General features: G+C 38.1%; 1 long non-coding RNA gene across 2 annotated transcripts in view; it reads right to left on the bottom strand.

The window, feature by feature from the left end:
• Positions 1–31: 31 nt before the first annotated feature.
• LOC115942058 (uncharacterized) overlaps positions 32–6,000 on the bottom strand; it is a 54,775-nt gene continuing 48,806 nt past the window's right edge. Inside the window, exon 12 of one of the 2 annotated variants that reach the window (XR_014141239.1) lies at positions 32–4,925. This is a non-coding gene — a long non-coding RNA (uncharacterized LOC115942058). The remainder of the gene's footprint in view (positions 4,926–6,000) is intronic. The other variant, XR_004076709.2, reaches the window with a different exon arrangement.

Here is a 6,000-nt window from a genome sequence, read left to right as displayed (position 1 = left end):
GGCGCCTGGGTGGCTCAGTTGGTTAAGCGACTGCCTTCGGCTCAGGTCATGATCCTGGAGTCCCGGGATCGAGTCCCGCATCGGGCTCCCTGCTCGGCAGGGAGTCTGCTTCTCCCTCTGACCCTCCTCCCTCTCATGCTCTCTGTCTCTCATTCTCTCTATCTCAAATAAATAAATAAAATCTTTAAAAAAAAAAAAAAAGAACCCCAAACAATCCAATTTAAAAATGGACGGTAGAGGAGGAGGAGTTAAGATGGCAGAAGAGTAGGGGACCCTAAGTTCGTCTGGTCCCTGGAATCCAGCTAGATAGTTATAAAAATCATTCTAGTTCGGCAAACACCACAGCTTGCTGCCCTGGTGCCATCGCCACCAGAGCTCACCAGGTGAATCAAAGACAAGCCTGTTTTCCCAGCATGGGGAGCTGCATTAGGTTCTGCTCACAAGCACGATGGTGAGCAGCTGTTAGGAGCTTCAGAAACATCCGGGGAAGTAGAGCAATATTCCGCCACACCATACTAAGATATCACCCATTTACTGCTTTCCTAGGAGACAAAAATTCAAGAATTATTGGCATTTCTGTTGCCAAACCTTTGACCTCAGGCCATGTCAGAGAGGTATTTGCTCCTCTCCTCTACATGTCTGTAACCTCATTAGGGGAAACAACTAATAAATATATATACTGAGCTTATGAGTATATGAGCAAACTCAAGGGTTAAATGAAGCCTGCCTTAGCCCTGAGGCTCAGCCAACGCCTACTGCCAGATCAGTGGCAGGGTGGGAATGACGTATCACGCATTTACTGCTTTCCTAGGAGACAAAAATTCAAGAATTATTAGCATTTCTTTGACATACAATTACCCATTCCTCCATTCACTAATAACTAATAAATATATATACTGAGCTTATGAGTATATGAGCAAACTCAAGGGTTAAATCTGAGATGAGATAGCTCCTTCCCATTAACTTTTAAACTTGCTCGAATTTCAAGGAATTGAAGATTTTAAAAAATCCCTCCTTGGTCTCCTCATCAAAGTTCCAGAAAGAGTTTCCTACATTTCTTGTTAACATTCTTTACTTCCCTCTAACTCTTCCTTCCACTGCACTACGGCTCTGTCCCCATGATTGCAGTGAACATGGTCTCACCAAGGTTACAAGCCACTTTTTGTCACTAGGTCCACTAATTTTGTATAAAACTATAAATATATGAATATTACTTTTAATGACCACCTAAAACACTCATGCTTGTGCAAACTGCTTCTGTCACTTCACAAATCTGAGTTTCCAGGCTCTAGACCATGAAGTACTGTACAAACCCAAGCTGTACTACTCCCTAACTGTGCAGGCCTGGGCCAAATCCTTATTCTCTCTGTACCTCAGCTTTTCATCTGTAAAATGGGGATTAACAACATATCTAACTCTTAATAGTTCTGTGACCATAAGTGACTCAATACATATTAAGTACTTGTTACATAATACCTTTTAGTCATTTTAATGTCTTTGTCTCTATCTTTATTGGCCATTAGTATCTCTACTATCCCTATGATATACACTAACGTTTATTAACAATCAATGACCTCAGAGGTACGTAGTTAGAAGATGAGCAGGTCGGGGCGCCTGGGTGGCTCAGTCGGTTAAGCGTCTGTCTTCAGCTCAGGTCATGATCCCAGGGTCCTGGGATCGAGGCCCACGTTGGGCTCCTCTGCCCTCTCCCTCTGACTCATGCTCTCTCTCTCTCTCTCTCTCGTGCTCTCTCCCTCTCTCTGTCAAATAAAGTCTTAAAAAAAAAAAAAGATGAGCAGGTCACAAAACTAAATGTAGGATGAGACCTTTTGTACATGAATACATGCATATGTGCATAAATGTGTTAAGTACCAGCACAAGAGAATTTCTGAAAGGATATAATGCAGATGAAAACCTTAGCAGGGCTTTTCTTCTGGTGGTTATGTTTGAGGGTAAAATTATTCCCTTTTTATGTTAATTGTTAGTATTTTTTACATTATCTAATTTTTACCTTGCAATAAATACTCTTGCATTTATACAAAACAATGAAACAGCAGTAAAATTTAAGCATTCTCAGCCCACCTACAGGAAAGCCATCAGCTTAAGAACAGGGACATCCCCAAGGCACAGGACATCCCCAAGGCACAGGACGGGAAAGAAGATACTGGGGGAGCCCCTTCTACAGTAAAACAGGACATAGTTCCCCAAATTCCAAACTATGGTAATTATGATCAATACTTTAGATCTCTGCTTAGTTAACTGGGGAAAAACATGGTACCCTAATTTGTTTCATTTGTCTTCGCTCTGATTAAAAGTAAGGTTGACAGTCTTATCATATGAGAGGCAGTATCGTTCACTGGTTAGATGAAGTGACTCAGGAGCCACAAGCCCGTGTTCTAATGATTTACTAGCCCTATCCTCGCTGTGCCTCAGTTCCCTGATTTCAAAGTCCAGCAACAGTAGCTCTACTTCATAGGTTGTGGTGAGGATGAAATAAGTGAAAGCTTAGCACTGACACCACCAGTATGGGGCACTGAGGGAGTCAGAAATATTAATCTTTCTTATCATTATTATCATATCAGAACGCAGTAGAGATTCTACTGACATTTTTATTACTATATGGATGTACACCAATTGGCATGGATTGATCTTCGTAATATATTTGTTGTAAAAAAGCAGTTTACAAAACTGTTAAGTAGGATATTCTTTCATTTCTGTTATTAAATATACAGTGACATACCATAAAATTTCTGAAAAAACATATATTCAAATGATAACAGTGGTTACTCATGAGTAGACTTTTAAGGGTTCTTAACAATCTTTTCATCTCCTGCATTTGCATTTTTATCTACAACAAAAATGTCTTGACGGGCACCTGGGTGGCTCAGTCGGTTAAACATCCAACTCTTGATTTCGGCTCAGGTCATGATCTCAGGGTCATGAAATCAAGCCCCAGGTCGGGCTCCATGCTCAGCAAGGAGTCTGCTTCTCTCTCTCTCTCTCTCTCTCTCTCCTTCCTTCTCCCTCTGCCCTGTCCCCCATTCATGTTCTCTCTCTCTCTAAAATAAATAAATAAATCTTTTAAAAAAAATGTCTTGATTTTGGAAGTGAAAGAAATATATATCCTTAGCCCTTCCCATAAGAAAGTGGTCCAGGATCAGAATGGGTAATATCACTAAGCCAAGGGAATTAGGTAATAGGATGGTCTTAGAACTAATTTAGTAATCTACCACATGACAGTTCCAATAGGGTGTCTTTGGGAAAATTACAGATGCCTAGGGGAAAAGCAAGCATGTTGCTCATATAAGCCTTTCATTCTACACACAATGTTTCTACTTTTATTTTCACAACATGCTTCTCTTATCTCCCAAATAAAGCCCCCTGAGTGGAAAGCAGGCCCATGTGTTTAACCTGCCAGTTAGGGAAGCATTAAATAGTAAAAGGAAAGGAAAATATACAGGTGTCCAGCACTTGTAATAGAAATCAGCCCAAGTTCAAAATGGAATGCATCCCTAAACCAACCTAGGGATTTGGTCATTAGTCTGTACACAGGAAAACAAACTCCCTACAATCACTGTCTTCTTTCACCAGAGTGGCCCAGATTAGATTCCAATCTACAGGCCTAGATGAGTAACAGTGTGAATGAAAGCCAGAAAATTAGGCCTGGATAAACAGGAAGATGCTTTGCATTTAGGATACATTCAGGTACTGTTTCACAGTAGCTGGCATCTAACAAACTCTAAGACTTTGAACATAACACACAAAAAAGTAACTGAAAATATTATGTCTGAAATCTATTCATGCTCCTTATAACATATAATCTGAGAAAATGAGTGTGTCTATTTTTAGAAGCTTGGAAAGAAAATACATAAATACATATAGCAAGGAGGCTTATAAGGCAGGTCACACTGTTGAAATGTGAATGTGGATTAGTTTTTCTCATATTTCTTCCTTTTTACTTTCGATGAGACAGCCAAGCATCTATGGATAAACATATGCAACAATACCATATTTTTTGTAAAGAATATATACATATGTAATAAAACTATAGAGAAATGTATTAAGAATGAAAAATCCAATGTTTTGTTAGTAGTTACCCCTAGGTAAGAAGGAGACTAATGCAATCAGAAAAGAATTCAAATGAGATATGTAATGTTTTATTTCTTAGTATGAGTATACTGAACTCCATTATATAATTTCTATAATTTTTTGTATGTGGGAAATACCATGACAATCACTGCTCGATGAGTTTATATATGCTGTAAGCAATGATCCATACTAATTTGAAAATTTTGGCAAGCACGGTTAATGCCAGTGATACATACGTAATTAGTCAGCAAACCAACCACCCATTAATATAAAAAATATTGTCAGGGGCACCTGGGTGACTCAGTGGGTTAAGTGTCCAACTCTTGATTTTGGCTCAGGTCATGATCTCAGGGTTGTGAGATCGAGCCTAACATCGGGCTCCATGCTGGACATGGAGTCTGCTAAAGATTCTCTCTGCCCCTCCCCCCACCCTCTCTCACCCCTCCTCCCTCTCTAAAAAAAGATATTGTCACATTTGTTCATTTCCTCCCATTATATTCTCTATGCATGCATATATAATGTATATACATCACATGTGGGTTTCCTAGATATGAAGACTCATAATTTGCTTTATGAAGATCATGAAACCAGCAATTAAACATGCCCAAGCTTACATCACACTCCACAAAGCCCATGTCCCTATCCATTGGGACATATAATCTTTTTCTGTGTCAGGGCTGAGGTCGGCAAAGAGGAAGTGACTACCGATGGTCCTGTAGGCAAGAATTTAACTGATATTTTGGATGCAGGTCTCCTGTTCCCAGTCAGTTGTGTTGCAGACCCATCTTCATACTCTCTTATTCTGTAGTTTCCTTTCTGGAGATCAATGGGGCCAGCTATTCCAATGTCAAAATGGACAATAAAAAAGAAAATCAGAAAGTAAAGATCAAATAAAAATTTGATGAGAAGACGAAGTAAAAAGTAAAGAGAAGATGATATGCTTCCTCTTTCCCATCATCCCCAAGTAATTCATCCTACAAGAAATGGTACCAAATCCTACACATAACATAAAGAAAATAAAAAAATATCTCATTACTTCAAAAACCATGAAAATTTCAACTTGAATGAGAAATGACAGTCAACATATAAAAACAAGATGCCACAGATGTTGGAATTATCTGATAAGGATTTTAAAGTAGTCATTCTCAAAATGCTTCAAAGAGTAATTATAATTATACTTGAAATAAATTAAGGAACAGAAATTCTCAGGAAAGAAATAGAAGATATATAGAAGAATAGTATCAATATTTTAGACCTGAAACACACAATAACTGAAAATTTTAAAACTCAGTGGATGGACTCAACAACTGAATGGAGAGGAAAAAGAAAAGAATCAATGAACTTGAAAACAGAACAATATAAAGTACCAAATTTGAGCAACAGAGAGAAAACAGATTAAAAACAAAAAAAGACAATGACAACTCAGGGACCTGTGGGACTATACAAAAATCTGAAATTAGTGACATGGTTATCTTAGAAAGAAAGGAGAAAAGGTACATGGATAAAAAGTATTTGAAGAAATAAAGGCTAAAACCATGTAAAATATTACAATTCATATTAAGGGGATTTGATACTATCTAGTAAAATTACTAGAATATTTGCTCTTGGAACCAGCAATTTATCTTCTAAGAATCTATCCCAAAGATACCATGCAAAAAGACAAAAAAGCATAAGTACAAGGCCATTACTAGCAAAACAATCATAATAGTAGAAGATAAGAAACAAGACAAATGTCTACCAATAGTGAACTGGTTGAATAACCTATAGTACGTCTACATCCTAGAGTACAATGCAAGTATAAAAAACATGAGGGAAAGATGTGGTATATATATGTATATATAATGGAATATTATTCAGCCATTAAAAAGAATGAAATCTTGGGGTGCCAGGGTGGCACAGTCAGTTAAGCAC

This window comes from Leptonychotes weddellii, chromosome X (assembly GCF_054177405.1).
Source record: "Leptonychotes weddellii isolate Sample4059 chromosome X, ASM5417740v2, whole genome shotgun sequence".
NCBI lineage: Eukaryota > Metazoa > Chordata > Mammalia > Carnivora > Phocidae > Leptonychotes > Leptonychotes weddellii.
This window is presented reverse-complemented; position numbering and strand designations above follow the sequence as displayed.